The sequence below is a fragment of the Balaenoptera acutorostrata genome, chromosome 1 (assembly GCF_949987535.1).
Source record: "Balaenoptera acutorostrata chromosome 1, mBalAcu1.1, whole genome shotgun sequence".
Taxonomy (NCBI): domain Eukaryota; kingdom Metazoa; phylum Chordata; class Mammalia; order Artiodactyla; family Balaenopteridae; genus Balaenoptera; species Balaenoptera acutorostrata.
The window spans coordinates 189,323,525-189,341,740 of NC_080064.1; the positions used below are offsets into that span (position 1 = coordinate 189,323,525).

The 18,216-nt window shown below is 38.6% G+C and overlaps 1 long non-coding RNA gene and 1 other non-coding gene across 2 annotated transcripts in view; both read right to left on the minus strand.

Moving 5' to 3' along the window:
- Positions 1-18,216, minus strand: part of LOC103012279 (uncharacterized) — a 131,664-nt gene that overhangs the window by 23,532 nt on the left and 89,916 nt on the right. The gene's annotated exons all lie outside the window — the stretch shown is intronic.
- On the minus strand, positions 16,170-16,276 carry LOC114239020 (U6 spliceosomal RNA). The gene has a single exon (XR_003624223.1). It is a non-coding gene; the product is annotated as a U6 spliceosomal RNA (small nuclear RNA).

The window sequence follows — 18,216 nt, forward strand, 5'->3', positions numbered from 1 at the left end:
GGAAGCAGCTTGAACAACATACCCCTTTGCAACTTTCTTGGATCATTAATAGTTTGGATCTCTATACCCAAACTGATATAATTGGATCACTAAACTCTACACTCCTCAGTGTTTGGCATAGGTTTTTACTAATGTAGATCTGAATTTGAGTTTTCTTGGAAAGTACATTCCCAAGCAATCTTCCTGAATGACTTTATGATAAAATGGTATTTTTTAATGTTTTTATTACTATGACCTTATAAAGTATATATGCATGACTTTCTGGTTTCTTGCCAAAATTAAATAAACAAATTAAATACAAATCCATTGCTTCATAGCACGACCTATGTTATAGTACATGCCACAGAAAGAATGTTAAGCAACGTTATTTATCTACAAAGTCTTGCATAACAAATTAGTTGTAAGTGAAACTAAACATAACTTACCAAATTAGTGACACTGAATTACCATGGAGGATTTATTTGACAAACTGACTAAGGTAAGCACTTACTGCTATGATTGTTGGAAATAATGAAGAGCACCCACTCACGTGAGTTCACTGGCACCATGTTCTAGTCACACAGGATGGATGTTTATGAGCAAGGCTCTACCGTGGTCAAAATTCTCAACTGACTGTGTGTAATTCACTAGCGGATGGAATAAATTATTAAGGGAAAAACAAAACAAAACCTAGACCGTTAAGTTGACACTTTCTGTTAGTTCACTTTCTTGATTATAATAGTTGTATATAAAGCAACTGATTTAAGTGTCACATAATTAACCTATCTTAGACATTACAATAGTGCAAATAAAATCACATTAATGGTTAAAGTAGTTTGCTCAAATGATCAAAGGAGTCAACTAACAGTGAGAACACAATTTTTCGGTTTCTAAATGAAGCTGGTCAGGGCCACTCCAAAGGGTTCTACCGGTTGTTCTCTGTACAAAGGCACAAGGCTGAGGCAGTCAGCGGAGGCTGAAAGCCAGCCTGACGCGATCCCCCAAGCCATGTACCTATAGGCACCAGAGGAGGTGCCTGTGACTAACTCACACAAAGGGGTCCTTTGGACCCCAGCAGCCCTGCGCCTGTCACTATTTTCTTCAACTAAACGACGCTAAAAATCCCACATGTTCTTAGAATCCACTCTGAAGAATATCTAAATAGAATGTGACTCATGAACCAGTTAAACCGTAGAATTCTTTTGAACGTGATTTGAACTTAAGCAATTGTAAACAGTTTTAAATTTCTGAATGACTATCCTTTCGCAAAAGATAAATATTATATTCTAACTACTTTCCAAACATTAAACTGCCAACGTAGAATTCAGCAAATTAATGGAATAGAAAGGCAATTTGTTGACTGGTAAGATATTATCTCAATGACAAATATAATTAACAAATGCACCTCAAGACTGTTCAAAACTGGGAATTCCCTGGCAGTCAAATCATTGAGTCCTACCTTCCTTCTATTTGTGTCCTCTATGAAAAGAAGCTAACTAAACAAAAAATTTAGGGTCACAAGATTAAACCATGTGCCAAATGAAAATTAAGATGATTTGGAAGTGAGAACTCACGAAAGAAGCAAATTGAGATATTCTTTTTCAGTAATTCCTTATTTCAAAATTCTTCTTAAAAATTTTCAACCAGGTTAACAACCTAAGGACAGTTTGCAACCACTTCGTAGATAGTGAGGATATCTATGAGGTGGGGGAAAAAAGGTGGTGAATTGCTGCCTTTCAGTTATGCAAGAAGCATGTATTTTTTGAGCATTTTCTATATGTCTTGGAGCACGTAAAGACAGTGTGTGTGACCTTAGCCCTTTAGAAGCATTCTTATTCTACGGGAAACTAAAATTCTTGTCATACATCAAGATTTTTACAAGAGCAGTAGAATAACATTTTATTTCTTTTTAATCATCAGCCTCATGGAATTCTACTGACAAATTTGGTCTTTGGGTTATTTTTGCTCAGAGAATATATTTTCAGGATGTAGTGTTGCTTATTATCCTTTTGTGCTTCAATTTGCTCTTGGGCTTCCTAGTTACAAAGCATTCATTCCACTGGCATTCTCTTCATCATTAATTGTTCAAGTAGCCTTAAATACCATTGTATTCTTAAGCAAAGGAGATGTGGTCATTATGGGTATATGTGTATATATTTTCATTTTTAAAGCTCCTTCAAATAGAGCCAGTAATAAAGTACAGATTTAAAACTACACCTCAGAGGTCTGAGAACCCAGTCAACCAGATTATATTGATTAAGAGTGGATTAAATCATCTGTGATTAAAAAATGCTTGCATTCATATACTCGCAGAAAAAAATCAAATTTCTGCTTAATAAAAGCAAAATTTCTAATGAATTCAAGTTAACATTCATATGATGGTATTCCTTAAATAGTAATATGCAACTGACACTCGTTTGAGTTTCTATCTGTGGAGAACAAACACTATAAGCGTATTCTGGTATATATTCCCCTTAGGTTCTATTTTGACTGTCTTTGCTAAGGTTAAATAACATTTCTTTCATCAAAACTGTATACACTCATCATAAGTAATCAAATAAAATGATGTAGTACAAAGCAAAAAAATTTTAAATCCCTTAAAATCCTAACATGTAGAAATCATTTTCTGAATATATTTTGACTTGCACTGTGGATATTTTTCTATATATAAACATTGAAGAGAGGATAGAAAAGTACATAGACGATAAATACACAGGCTTTTTAAAAATGGGATTCTACATACATGACATTTTAAATAGAAATTATTATTTAATTATACTTAGATTTAATGAAATAAAAATAAACTGAATTGATATATTAGGCATTAAAATAAATATTTCTTAAATACCTAAGTTCACAAAAGAGTTCTCTAGATCTGAAAAAAGGTATAAGAAATCATACTTTTAGCCTAGATTTTAAAAATTTAAACAGTATCTGTTAACCTTGTGCTCCATAAGATGAGAACACTGCCCCTTCTACTTCTTCTTACCTTTTCTTCCCACTCATGTTTGTTAAGTATATTAGGAGATAATTAATATAAATTCTATTTGTTAAATTATTTTCATATTGCCCTGAGGCACCCATCCAGCCTGCTAGTTGGATTTATGGCATCAATAAGTGAGTGGGAAAATTCTACCTCTTAAAAAAAAAAAAGTTAATTGAGTTGCTAAATAAATGTATTTTAAATTTACAGCATGAAAAATTGTCTTGAAAGACAAACATTTTTGTTTCAAGAGCCAGGCACTTAAGAGACAGAAGAGTTTTTCATTTTCCAAAAATCTGGGTTTTGAAATTCAAGAGGCAAAGCCCTGAAGAAGGAGCAGGGCATAAAGTTTATACCATAAACAAGACAAAAGTATGATGAAACAATAGCTAGTAGCAGCACAAATACAGAAAAACCCTCATCAACTGATGAAAAAGAGAATCAGAGGGAATGGAACTCTAGCTTGAGTATTTCCTGGCTCTCTGAGATACGGTTCACTCCATTCTGGAACAAGAACTATGGTTTGAGATGGATAACTGTAGCAGATGCTGTAGGTGCCCATCCCATACCCTTTTAACATTCACCATTCCCCTGAACGCTGTCCGAACAGTTTCAAGATGTAATCATCTGTTGACTTTGCCTCCGGGCTTCCTTTGGCTGCCAGATCCTGGTTGGCCCTCTCTCTCTAGTTCCTGGAGTTAACCCAGGAGCAGCTTTCAACCAATATCTGATGGGAGGTGGTGGATAAATACCTCTGCTCCTCTGCCTTTGGGTGGGGTTAATTTTAAGGTGTGTTCTATACTATCTCCTAAATTTCCTCAGAGTAATTGAGCCCCATTTACCTATGGTATTGATAGTAACCTAAGTAATGAGGCATCCTTTGTTTTCTTCCCTTCTCTGCCACTTCTCCACCCAACCGATGCTTTCTGGAATCACATCTCAAATCACCTCCCAAATACTTGCACCCACATCTTTATCGCAGGGTCTGCTTCTGTGTGAACCCCACCTAAGAGTGTAAAGAACAATAAAAGAGGTGTATGGGGAATCTGAGAACAGAAATGGGCCACACTTCTCTGTTTAAGAGATAGGTTCTCCTTCAGGTTCTCCAGAAAGCAGACTCTGAGATGAAGTTTAGAGTATATGGTGTTTAATAAAGAGTCTTGGAATCAACACCTGTGTAAAGGAGACAAGAGCAAGACTGAGCCAAGGAGGAAGGTCAGCAGAAGCTCAGTGAGGGTCAGCCAACCTCACAGGGCGCTCTGGAGCTAAAATGACTTCTTACCCTGCCTCAATTAGGATGTCACTGGATGTGGGCTACTTTGGAAAGTGTGTGACCTAGGGTGAGAGAGATGTCTGTGGCTGAGCCAATCTGAGAAAGGGATAACAGCTGAAGACTGTATACCCTCAGTACAGCAGGAACAGGGGTAGAGGGTCCTTCCTGGAAGAGGATCCTGAGAAGCACATCTTGGTGTCCACCATGGACCCCTTCTGCTACTCAGACCACTTCATGTAGTTTGGGGAAGCAGATCCTTCAAAATTTTCAAGGTTCAAGCATGTATATGTTAAATGACACCTTTCTCAAACTTGTTTTGGCTTTTATAACAGCTACAGATACATAATAGACAGATGGTAGGTAGGTAGGTAGATAGAGAGATAGATACATAGATAGACATATATACGGACAGATAGAAATTTGTCAGAGTTCTTCAGTGAAACAGAACCAATAGTATATATACATATAGAGAGAGGGACTGAGATTTATTTTAAGGAATTGGCTCATGTTATTGTGGAGAATGGCAAGTCTAAAATCTGAAGCGCAGGCCAGCAGGCTGGAGACCAAGAGAGGAATTAATATGGCAGTTCAAACCCAAAGGCAGTCTGCAGGCAGAATTTTCTTCCTCAACTGATGTCCGATTTTTTTCTCTTAAATTAAACTGATTGGATGAGGCCCATCCATATTATGAGGGTAACCTGCTTTACTCAACATCCAGTGATTTAACATTAATGCCATCTAAACAATACTTTCAACAGAAACATCTAGACTCATATTTGACCAAAGAGCTAGGTACTGTGGCCTAGTCAAGTTGACACCTAAAATCATCACAGATGTGTAGGCAGATCTATACATATCATCACAGATAGATGTTAATAATATTACTATCATTTTGCCTTTTCCTTCCCACTTAGCTCTCAGGTATTGCTTTTTTACTGAAGGCACTGTACATGCCTCTGTCACCTCACTTTTCTCTCTGCTTTGATTTCCCATTTCTAATCTTCCGAGGGATGGATAAAAAAGAGAAGCATACTTCTGAGTGTAAAATGGAAAGAAAATGCCTGTAAATGACAGCCAGAGCACTTACCCATGAGTAAGAGAGGACTTTAGTCTGGGCATGTGGATTTTGTGTTACTGTACTTGGCTACCCAGAAGTCTTTATTATTTATTTTTACATACCTATTTATATTGGTGATTGAGTTTGCCGAACATGTGAGAGGTAACAACAACGAGACTTTCTAAGAAGTTATTATGTACCCATTTTTAACATAGAAAATGTATAGAAAACTTTTTATTAATCTTATGAAATCTGATAATTCAAAAATAATACGAATGTTTTAATTAATGGAAGGGTCTCATTAATATTTGATATAATTTCCAATCAAATATTTAGAAGATGATTAATATTTTTATTTATTCTCTTTTGTAAAACTAACTTCCCAAGTTTCTGTTTCAACACTAGAGACCATAATCAAGATGGAAACTAGTCATCTTTTCAGCTTCCTGGAATTTATCATAATTAATCTTTGAATACATTAAGCCAAAATGTTAGAGGCATTTAATAGGGAAAGTAACATAACAATAAAAATGTTGAATTAATACCATCACTATTTCCAAATCAATAATGGAAAAATAATTCAAATGATCTATAAGTAAAGTCCCTTGTGGTTAATATCTGGAAGTATTGCTTGTAATCAATATCTGGTTTATCTTCTCAGCTTTGGTCATGCCTATAAAGTAATAGACAAGAAGCCAGACACAGCCTTCCTCAAATCACTGATATGAAGAAAGCTCTTTGTTATGAGCTGAAACTTAACATGCCTCATCTTTGGTATTTGTTTGCCCTTAATTGTGTCGTTTATTATCTATTGTAAGCAAGTCAGGCCCGGTTACAAATTCTTCGCTTTCTGAAATGTATGCTACTTACTGCTCTACACATGACTCAAGAACACGTTTACTTAATAACAAATCTTTTCCTGTTTCTCATGTCAGAAAGTACCAAGTAAGCAAATGGAAAGTCCTAACAGTAGGAGAATGCTTGCCAAAATCAGTGAATGTGACTTCCAATGGCACTCCAGATTCAAAAATAGAGTGGATTTTAATTATTTCCTTTGAGGGAAAATAAAACCACCACGGCACTTAAAAAGATGTCTCAAATAAGGCATCTTTCCTCAGAAATAAGAAATAACAGAGTGCTATCTGAAAATACCCCCCAATGTCCAGTCAGGCAGTGCTGTGAACACTTAAAATCAGAGCTTCTGCCTCAGACACTGTAAGGACCAAAGAGAGGACCTGTCGGCATAGGACATCTAGCCCTCATAGACCATTCCTGCCATTCTCTCCACAGGGCTGACAGGCACCAGAAATCTTGATCTCACCAGCAGGTGCCCATAATGTCAGCTTTCAACAACAGGCATTTTATCATAAGCACAGTGTATTTTTAATTCCTGGCAGCTAACTTTTCTGAACCAGCCTTGATCTAATGTTAAGAGAGCTGGGCCATTCTTTGAGCTTCACTTCTGCTCTGAGATGCAGGAACCTATTCACGACAACCCTCGATCTCTGCCGGCACTGTGTGTTTATCCTCCCTGCAGAAGTGATGGCTCCTGGACCCCAGTCTGCTGTGCCCACACCTTGGGGCACACTCTGACCCATGAAGTTTATTCCTCCGACTCTGACAACGAACGGTCCAAAGTGCATTCAAGCTGGTGTTAATTTATATCACGGCCCTTTCCCATACACATAACATAGAGTTGCAGCCAGAGTTCTTGCTGTAGAAAGCTATACGCTTTTTCCCCTAAGAGGGATCATTTAATTCCCCACAGGGAAAGATATGCAGAATAAGCCCCCAGCAAAATTACCAAGGCTGGAAACTGTCCCCCGCATCCGTTTTCAGGCTGTGGCCCAAAGCGTCCCTTTTTCCATATTCCAAGAAGGACTCTAGGCAGTGCAGAGTTGAAGGTCTCAGGCTCACAGAAGCCTGGTGTGAAGCCAGCTCCGAGGGGCCCGGGCACTGCCCTTGCAGTCAGGCTGCCTGGGCAGATCCTGGCTCCGCCAGCCGCCAGCTCTGGGACCGTGGGGAAGTCACGTAAAGCCTCCACACCTCGGTCCTTCCGAATGCATGGAGAGATGAGGGTAATAATGGGGTTGTTCTGAATACTCAAGGAGCTTGCCCACATGAAGTCACTAGTAAAATGCCTGAAACAGTGCAATGCTGATCCCTCATCAAACTGTCTACTCACAGCTTTAAAAAAAATAAATAAATTTATAAAAGGAAAAGGACCTGTGGGCGTAACTTGGGTTCTTTTTCGTCGTTACTTTCGTGAGGATGACTGAGACCAACACCACTCTGCCTTCAGCACAGGCGCCTCCTGGCGTTTCTTCAAACTCACCAAACACCGTCCTGGCGCCTGCTGCTCCTCCTGCCTGGAATGCTGGGTCCCCAGGTGGCCACGCCGCTCCTGCCCGCCCTCCAGGGTTCTGCTCAGACGTCACCGCCACAGAGAGAACGTTCCTGACCCCTGATCCGTAACAGCACCCGGTACGGCTCTCTGTTCTTCTAAGCAGCTTTACTTTCCTTCATGGCATTAGGGCCATCTGATGGTTCCTTATGTACTGATCTCCTTAGTGTCTGTCTCACTGCGTGTGAAGGCAGGGACTTCCATTCACTGTGCTCCCTGACGTCTGTGACAGTGACTGGCACATTACAGGTACTCAAAATTATGTGTTAAGTAAAGAAGTGTTGTTACTGAATGATTCCGCACCCAGCAGGTTATACAGAGGAACAGGGATGCGTGGTGTATGTCAGACAGAGGTCAGGGCTGCAGCTCCTCTCGTGGAGCTCAGTCCCCGGCCAGGACCCTCTCAGCTGCATGCATGCTAAGATGCCGAAAGGTAAAATGGACATTTCTCTCCACTATCTGACACTAGGCTGTTTCAATTTATTTCCAAAGAGACAATGTTTAAGATTTTCAATTGTTTCTATACATGTGGCCATAAAGAGAGATTGGAATTAATATATATTCTACTACAATCATTTGTCAAAGTATCATGGGCTCAGCAGACACAAAAGAACACAACTAGGCTTGAAACACCAGTTGCTCCCAGCTGCCAATTGGGTTGTTTGCTTTACTTAGTTAGGTGCACGTATCTTTTTCATTTCTATCCTACAAGTCTTGCCATAAAAACCATGGTGTCTAAGATCCAGCTCAGGTTATGTTCTATGTGGTTAAGTTTGCAAACCAGTGGAGGTCAAATCTGCACTACACTTTAACTGATTTAGATCTTGTTATTTCAACAAGCAAACAACTTAAGTGTACCGTCGTGGGGAACTCAGGGACAAGAGTGATCACATCATCGTCTGTGTACTCCGGGCCAAGGGGATGCTTCGCGAGGCTCAATCATATTGGTAGAATGGGCGCACTCTCTGCTCTTCTCAAAGATTAAACAGCTTTTTTATAAGTGGTATCCTAAATCAATATTTGTGATGCATTTTTTTAATGCAACAAGCAGAGTATGATTCAGAAAGATGCTTGTAATAATTACATGGAACTCCTCTCCTTTTCCAGCTTTCTTTCGTTTGAATAGCAGCCTAGTGACTCCTTAGGAAATCCTTATAAAGTAAGGGTGGTAACAAGAAAACCCATTTTACAAATGAGGAAGTGGTGGTTACTTACCCTAGGTTCAGGTTCTAACTGAAAAGTCAGGACAGAAGACTCTGTATCAGAGTCTACTGTTAAAGCTCCAAAAAGGGAATGATTTCTTTCCTAGCATGATTTTCAAACTTATCAATTGATCCCAAGGTAACGTAATAGTTTTTACAATTTCTCTTTAGCTTTGCGCCAGCACCGATTGCTATTTGTCACCAGCCTTGGAAAGGGAGCAAGAGGTTGGAGAGATGGCACGTGGATTTTTTTAAATTGAGATGTAATTTTCTCATAGCATTGTATTGGTTTTAGGTATACAACGTAATGATTTGATATATGTACATTTTGGGAAATGATTACCTAAATAAATCTAGTTAACATCCTTAACAATGCATAGTTAGCAACCTCCAAATATTGGTATATAATATAGTATTGTTAACTACAGTCACCGTGCTGTAAATTACAGGATTTATTTATCTGATAACTGGAAGTTTGACCACCTACTCCCATCTCACCCATCCCTCCACCCCACCTCCGGCAACTACCAATCTCTGTATCTGTGAGTTCAGAGTTTTTGTTTGTTTTTAGATTCCACATATACATGAGATCTTATGGTATCTTGTTCTGTGTGACTCATTTCATTTAGGAGTCCTCAAGGCCCCTATTCATATTGTCAAAATGGCAGGATTTCCTTCTTTTTTATGGCTAAATAATAATTTTCCATTATTTTCTTTATTCATTCACCCACCAATGGACAATTAGGTTGTTTCCATGTGTTGGCTATTATAAATATGCTGCAATGAATAGGGAGGTACAGATGTTTTCGCGTTAATGTTTTGTTTCCTTTGGATAAATACCCAGAAGCGGAATTGCCGGATCATGTGGTAGTTCCATTTTTACTTTTTTAAGGAACCTCCATACTGTTTTCCACAGTGGCTGCACCAATTTACATTCCTGCCAACAGTGCAAAGTTTCCCTTTTTTCCAAGCCCTTGTCAACATTTGCTACTTCTTCTCTTTTTGATAATAGCCATTCTAACATGTGAGAAGTGATATTTCATTGTTGTTTTGATTTGCACTTCCCTGATGATTAGTGATATTGACCTCTTTTTCATGTACCTGTTGTCCATCTGCATATCTTCTTTGGAAAAATGTCTACTCGAGTCCTCTGCCCTTCTTAAAATCAGATTGTCTGGGTTTGGGGGGGTTCTGGGTTTTTGTTTTTTTTTTGCTATTGAGCTGTATAAGTTCTTTGTATATTTTGGATATTAGCTTCTTATCAGGTGTATGATTTGTAATTCTTTTCTCTCATTCAGTAGGTTGTCTTTTCATTTTGTTGATGGTTTCCTTTGCTGTATAGAAGCTTTTTAGTTTGATGTAGTCTCACTTGTTTACCTTTGCTTTTGTTGCCTTTGCTTTTGGTGTCAAATCCAAAAAACTCATTGTCAAGACAGATGCCAAGGAGCCTATCCCCTATGTTTTCTTCTAGAAGTTTTATGGTTTCAGGTCTTACATTCAAGTCTTTAATCTATTTCAAGTTCAGTTTTGTGTATGGAGTATACAAAATGAATAAACAGAAACCTCAATTAAATAGAGTTGGGAGACTAAAATGGGGAGCTCTCATGGCCTGCAATGACAGCAGAGCCCAACAGGAAGAAAGACCCCTATTCTTTCCTGGCAGGACTCAGCCAGTGAAAAGCCATGAACTCTTTGTTTACTATCACCCTCCTTACTTCCTTTTCCCTTCTATAAAAGTGTTCTTCCTCCCTTGTTGTGTGGGGACTTGCATATGGCTCACCATGGTTGCAGAAGCCAAATTACAATTCTCTGGTGATCCCAAATAAACCCATCTTTGCTAGAGCAATATCTGGCAGTTATTTGTTTCAGGTCAACAGGGGTAACATAGTGGTCCAGTTTCATGCTTTTGCATGTGGCTGTTCAGTTTTCCCAACACCATTTATTGAAGAGACTGTCCTTTTCCCACTGTATATCCTTGGGTCCTTTGTTATAAATTAGTTGACCATACAGGCATGGGTCTATTTCCGGGCTCTCTATTCTGTTCCATTGATCGATGTGTCTATTTTTGTGCCAGTACCATACTGTTTAGATTACTATAGCTTTGTGGTATAGTTTGAAGTCAGGGATCATGATATGTCCAAGTTTGTTCTTTTTCAAGATTACTTTAGCTATTCAGGGTCTTTTGTGGTTCCACACAAATTTTGGGGTTCTTAGTCCTATTTCTGTGAAAAATGTCATTGGAATTTTGAGGGGGATTGCACTGAATCTGTAGATTACTTTGGGCAGTATGGGCATTTTTTTAAATTATTTATTTATTTATTTATGGCTGTGTCGGGTCTTCATTTCTGTGCGAGGGCTTTCTCTAGTTGTGGCAAGCGGGGGCCACTCTTCATCGCGGTGCGCGGGCCTCTCACTACCGCGGCCTCTCTTGCTGCGGATCACAGGCTCCAGACGCGCAGGCTCAGTAATTGTGGCTCACGGGCCAAGCTGCTCCACGGCATGTGGGATCTTCCCAGACCAGGGCTCGAACCCCTGTCCCCTGCATTGGCAGGCAGACTCCCAACCACTGCGCCACCAGGGAAGCCCCAGTATGGGCATTTTAACAATATTAATTCTTCCAATCCATGGGCACAGAGTATCTTTTCATTTATGTGTGTCTCCTCCAATTTCTTTCATTGATGTCTTACGTTTCCTTGGTTAACTTTATACCCAGTATTTTATTCTTTTTGATGCAATTGTAAATGGGACTGATTTCTTAATTTCTCTTTCTGATAGTTCGTTATTAGTATATAGAAATGCAACTAATTTTTGTATGTTGATTTTGTATCTTCCAACTTTACCAAATTTGTTTATTAGTTCCAATAGGTTTTTTGGTGGAGTCTTTAGGGTTTTCTATGTATATACCATGTCAGCTACAAAGAGAGACAGTTTTACTTCTTCCTTTCCAATTTGGACGACTTCTATTTCTTTTTCTTGTCTAATTGCTGCGGTAAGGCTTCCAATATTATGTTGAATAAAAGTAGTAAGAGTGAGCATCCTTGTCTTGTTCCTGATCTTAGAGGAAATACTTTCAGCTTTTCACTATTGAGTATGATGTTACCTGTGGGCTTGTTATATACGGTCTTTATTATGCTGAGGTACATTACCTCTATACCTCTTTGTTGAGAATTTTTGTCATGAATGGATGTTGAATTTTGTCAAATGTTTTTTCTGCATCTATAGTGATGACTGTATTGGGTTGGCCAGAAAGTTCATTTGGGTTTTTCTGTAAGATGTTACAAACTTTTTGGCCAGTCCAATATGATTTTTATCCTTCATTTTGTTAATGTGGTATATCACACTGATTTGCAGATGTTGAACCATCCTCATGTCCCTGGAATAAATCCAGTTTGATCATAGTGTATGATCCTTTTAATGTACTGTTGAATTCAGTTTGCTGATATTTTGTTGAAGATTTTTTTGCAACAATGTTCATCAGGGATATTGGCCTATAATTTTATTTTCTTGTAGTGTCTAGTTTTGCTGTCAGGGTAATGCTGGCTTTGAAAAATGAGTTTGAAATTGTTCCCTTCTCTTCTATTTTGGTGTTTGAAGTGTTTGAGGAGGATTAGTATTAATTCTTCTTTAAATGTTTGCTAGAATTCATCAGTGAAGCCATCTGGTCCTGAACTTCTGTTTGTTGGGTGTAATGCATTTTTAAATGTTTCAAAGAGCACTCTGTGTCTTAATAAATAGACAATATGAGAGGTGTGCTTACCCAGACAATCATTCTCTTAGGGAACATCAGTTTAATTTCAACATCATAATTATTTTGGCACTAAATCAATAAAAGCTCTTTCTCCTTTACCTCAGTTATGATACTTAAATGTTACTGAATTGAAACAATCATAAAATTGAGGAAAATACTGTATACCGACAACCTACAACAAATATGTCAAAATATCAACAATTTGTCCAATTCTTCCTGGCCTATTGATCGGTAAATGCCATGTCACTGCTCCAGCAGATCCCTGGGTCATTGTAGCTTCATGACTGAGAATTGAGGCTGGCCAAACTCCCCATCAGGGACCGCACAATCACATGCCTGACCCTCTTCCAAAATTTTAACATGCCCAAAACATTAACCCAAGTAAGAATGAGAGCACTCTTCTTCTTAAAGATTAAAGATCAACAGCTCCTGTTGCCTTTGGTGCCACAGTCACTGAAACTGGGGTCCTGGGTGCCTCCACCACAGCTGGGGTACAACTCCTAGCAACATCCTTAGACTGTCATCATTCCTTAAGGTTTGATAAATGTACCTTGTTTAAAAGACAAGCTCAGACTGGAGTACTCTGTGACAAAACTGGCCTGGGTGCCAAATGGGATAAAGTCTCTTATTCAATAACACACACACTGCTCTTGGTGAGAGAGTCTGGACTGAAATTATGTGCTTCCGAAGTCAGCTAATTCACGGTCTCACAACCAGAGCTTCCCTTTAGCCTCCAGCCCTGAGACAGAACCTCACCCACTAGACACATATACTCTGGTAGGGATGGATTCACTCTCAAGAGTGTCACTGCTCTTCCCTGCAGGCAAGAAAAAATGAAGGCTATGTAAGTTAATTTAAAATGTTTAACAACTTTGGATTCCAAAAGAAAGGCATCATTATGGGCCCCTTTCCTCAGAGGAAACTCCTCTACTTCTATGCAAATTTACGGTTACAGATGGATTCATAATGGAGGGTTTCTCCCTCTGCCCCTAGGGCAGCAACTAAACTCCAACAGATATAAGAGAAAAGGGGTAAAGTCTACTCCCTACATCCTAAGCAGATACCCTGGCATGGCTAAAATGTCTTTTTCAAAAACAACATATATATATATATATATATATATATATATATATATATATATATATATATATATAAAATGCCTTGCACATGATAACTATTTATCAACAAAAGGTACCTTTCGTGTTCAATGAAAGGTAACTATTGTTATTAAAAACATAATCACACAATGCACAGATTCTGCTGGGCCACTTCTCAACTGGAAAAACCACATGGAATGGCAAACAGTATTTAATTCCACTTTCTTAGTCATCTACATATTCACTTCAAAATTAGAGCTGAGGTCAATAAAACACAGACTTTTGTAACAGTCCAGATCAAACTCTTTTTTTTCCCCATCCCTAAATTTTACATTTGCAAGTAAATGACCAGAGTGTGTTGACTAACAACCTAAAATGATAACAGTATGTATTTTCATCAATAACTAAAATTGGCTTGGCTGTATAGATTCTTGAAAATCAAAGAAAAAAGGCAAAACTCATAAAAGGAGGATAAATTGGAATCAAATATTGTCCCCTGGATAAATTCCTTAATTGTGTGTATGCTCTCACCACTTCACAGACAAGTAAAACAGATAAACACACGTTCCTTTTAAGCCAAGAGCCTAGAGATGAATACTAACTCCTTTTCATTTGTCCGAAGAGACTGAGGATGAGAGATGCTCAAGAATGGAATGTGCTTCTATTCCCAATAGCCAAGACATGGAAACAACCTAAATGTCCACTGACAGATGAATGGATAAAGAAGATGTGGTACATATATACAACAGAATACTACTCATCCATGAAAAAAGAATGAAATAATGCCATTTGCAGCAACATGGACAGACCTAGAGATTTTCATACTAAGTGAAGTAAGTCAGAAAGAGAAAAACAAATACCATATGATATCATTTATATGTGGAATCTAAAATATGACACAAAGGAACCTATCTATGAAACAGAAACAGACTCACAGACATAGAGAACAGACCCGTGGTTGCCAAGGGGGAGGAGTGTGGGGGAAGGAAGGATTGGGAGTTTGGGATTAACAGATGCAAACTAGTATATATAGGATGGATGAACAACAAGGTCCTACTGTATAGCACAGGGAACTATATTCAATATCCTGTGATAAACCATAATGGACAAGAATATAAAAAAGAATGTGTATATGTATAACTGAATCACTTTGCAGTACAGCAGAAATTAACACAACATTGTAAATCAACTATACTTCAATTTAAAAAAAAAGAAAAAGGAATGTGCTTAATCAGTGGGAGTCATGCTGGCATCAGTATCCTGGGCTCTGGTCCACCTGTAGATATACAGAAAAGCAGATGACAGGGACACACATTCACAGGCCTGTCTCCCCAAATGAATAATAACAACAGCTTACATTTACATAGCACTTACTGTGTGCCAGAGACTGCTCTAAGCACTCACCAAGTGTGTGAGAGAGACTGTGTGTGTGTGTGTGTGTGTGTGTGTGTGTGTGTGTGCATCATTTAATCTTCACAACCACTCTATGAGAAAGCTACTTATCCTCACTTTAAAGATGGGAAAATTGAGGCCCAAGTTCACACAGCTCGCAAGTGGCAGAGCTGGCATTTAAACTCAGGCCATCTGAACTCTGTAGTCTGTGTTTTTAACCACCACGCTCTACTGCCTAGAGTGGAATCATCTCCCCTGAAGTGCCACCAGAGACAGTGCTATTCTTTCTGAGAACAGTGGTGGTGCTGCTGTCTCTTAGTTTTTCAGGTGTTCCTGGAACCTTAGGATTTTTCTGACTTAGCATGTCTGCAGTTCACAATAAGTGGAGTTCCTGTGTAACTTTGAGAAGTTCAGAGATTGAACCGGTCACTTAATTAGGCAACAGTACAGTGTGACTTCCTGTCCCCTGAGCAGCCCTGCACCGGGCACTGACAACTTACAAGGGAAAGGGAGGATGGCCCTGCTGAGGCCCAACCTAACGTGACAGTATTAGAGAATGGGCCTTTGGGAGGTAATTAGGTTTAGGAGAGGTCCTGAGGGTGGAAACCTCATGCTGGGAAGAGTGCCCTTATAAGGAGAGACACTAGAAAGCTTGCTCTCGCTCTCTCTGTCATATGAGGACACAGCAAGAAGGTGGCAGTTTCTCAGCCCAAGGAGGGAGCCTTCACTAGAAACCAATCATGCTGGCCCCTTGATCTTGGACATCTAGTCTCTAGAACTATGAGAAAATAAGTTTCTGAGTTTTGCGGGGTTTGTTTTTCTGTGTTTTTTAATTTATAAAGAAAAAAAAGCTCAATTCATTTTGTACTTTCTTTTACATCAACATCTTCTTCTTTCCTGCTTTAAAAAGGCTCACAGTCTCAGCTGAAACCCCAAATGTCAGTTTGTGGGGCACAATGTTATTTTATGGGTAAAAACGGAAGTGCTGATATTAATTAACTATTAATTAATCTCGATTAATTACAAAGCAGTTCAAAAATATGGAATGCTTCACAAATTTGCGTGTCCACCTTGAGCAGGGGCCATGCTAACCTTCTCTGTATCGTTTCGATTTTAGTATACGTGCTGCCGAAGCGAGCTCAGATTCCTGTTTTTAAAGCCACGCAGTCCGTGGTATTTGGTTATGGCAGCCCAAGCTGAGATAGACATAGACAGCGTTTAATGACAAAGACAGGATAGACACTTAAATCTGTGTTCATGGAAGAGAGACAGGAGCGAGAAACCATATTTAGAGGTTTACTAGAAGAAATATTTATGCATTTTAATAAAGAAGGTAAACAGGGAAGGATGGGTGTTTATCATGGTGGCAGATAATTATTATCATCATTGCTCTTGCTACCACTTACCGAACATTTAACATACTTTCTCATTTAATCCTCAAAAACAACCCTATGTGAAACTGAAATTTAGAGGGACTAGGTCATTTCCCCAGAGCCTATAGCAATATTGTCAGGACAAAGACGGGATCCTGGCTGGCTCTGACACCAAGGCCCCTGACTCTGCCTTGCATCATGCAGAAGGTGGGCAGGACAGGTCTGGGTTTTTACGACAAAGCTTCCAGAGCAGCTAAAATCCACGAGGGTAGAAACCCAGCAAACAATATCTAGAATTAAGGCTTTCAAAAAAAACAACAAGGTACTTCTTTTTAGCTCCTGCCAAGACAAAGGAAAAGAGCAGCTTCTTATCTGTACCATGATTCTCCCTTTTAAATTAATCCAGGATGAATAAAAAGATAGCATCAGCCAAAGATGCACATGGAGACCATATGATCAATCTCAAAATATCCTAAAAGGGACTTTGTCTGATCTGGATAACCATGTGCTTGTGTCAATCTTAGATCACATTCCCTTTCAGGTAAGTGTGAAAACTGGGAAGGATTTGATGCTTAAAATTTAGTAACAATATAGTATTATCAAGATTTTGGATTTGAAATCCAACGTACTCCTTTCTCCCTTCACTCAGAAAGCCTGTGCTCTAAAGTGAATTAATCGAGGAAGGAAAAGTTGGGTAACGCCTATGGAATCATTACAGTATGGCTACATTTTTTGTCTGAAGCTCTCTGCTCATTTGAGCATTTTGTTCTCAGGAACAGCCCAGTACTTAAGAAAAATTGTCCCACAAATTAGTGAAGGCATTCTTTGTCAACCATCTGGCAGGCTGTTAAACGGATACTTTTTTCCTTTTTTCCCCAGCCAAATGATTTCAGCACAATCTACTACCAGATGTCTTCTGTTTCTGAACAAATGATGATAGAAAGCAATCTCTGTCTAACAACAAAGGTATAAATAGTGAATAATCTTGGCTCCATTTAAAATGTAATGCAACAAACTGTGGAACCCTGAGCTCAAAGACACGCTGTTCAATTTTCTCTCAATTTTCCTAAGGATATTTTCTATCTCCCAAGATTATTCTAAACAATAAGGGGAATGATGCATTCAGAGATAAACAGATGATAAATGTTGGCTCTATTTGTTTTAGTATAAGAATAGTCTGCCTCATGAATTATAAAGGATTTATATGTGTGAGCAGAATTCAATAGTATAATCAAATAAGCCTTAAGAAAATGTTCTATTGATTAGCATTCTAAAATATTCATAATTATTGTTGCTCTGCATGCTAATTAAGCAAACTCAAATTTATATTAAGAAGTGTAATGTTTAATTCTTACACAAATTACTTTTATGTGTCAAATGACTTATATCCCTCCTATTCCCAAAAGGATTTAAAATAGATTACAATGAAAGATATAACTAAGAAAAGTAAAAAATGTTTAAGTCGAGGACTAAAAAGAAGATGTAAACATTCTGACTACAAGATAACATCATTGCTGCCACTGAGGTTCTGCATACCCTCGTACTAAGGTCTAATACATGATAGATGATAGATAGATAGGTAGATAGATAGACAGACAGACAGGCAGACAGGCAGACAGACAGAGAATAATAAATTGTGTGGCTGCCATTATGCCATAATTGCACAGTAAAAAACATGCCAACTCTTTAAAGAAACAGGATTTTTCCT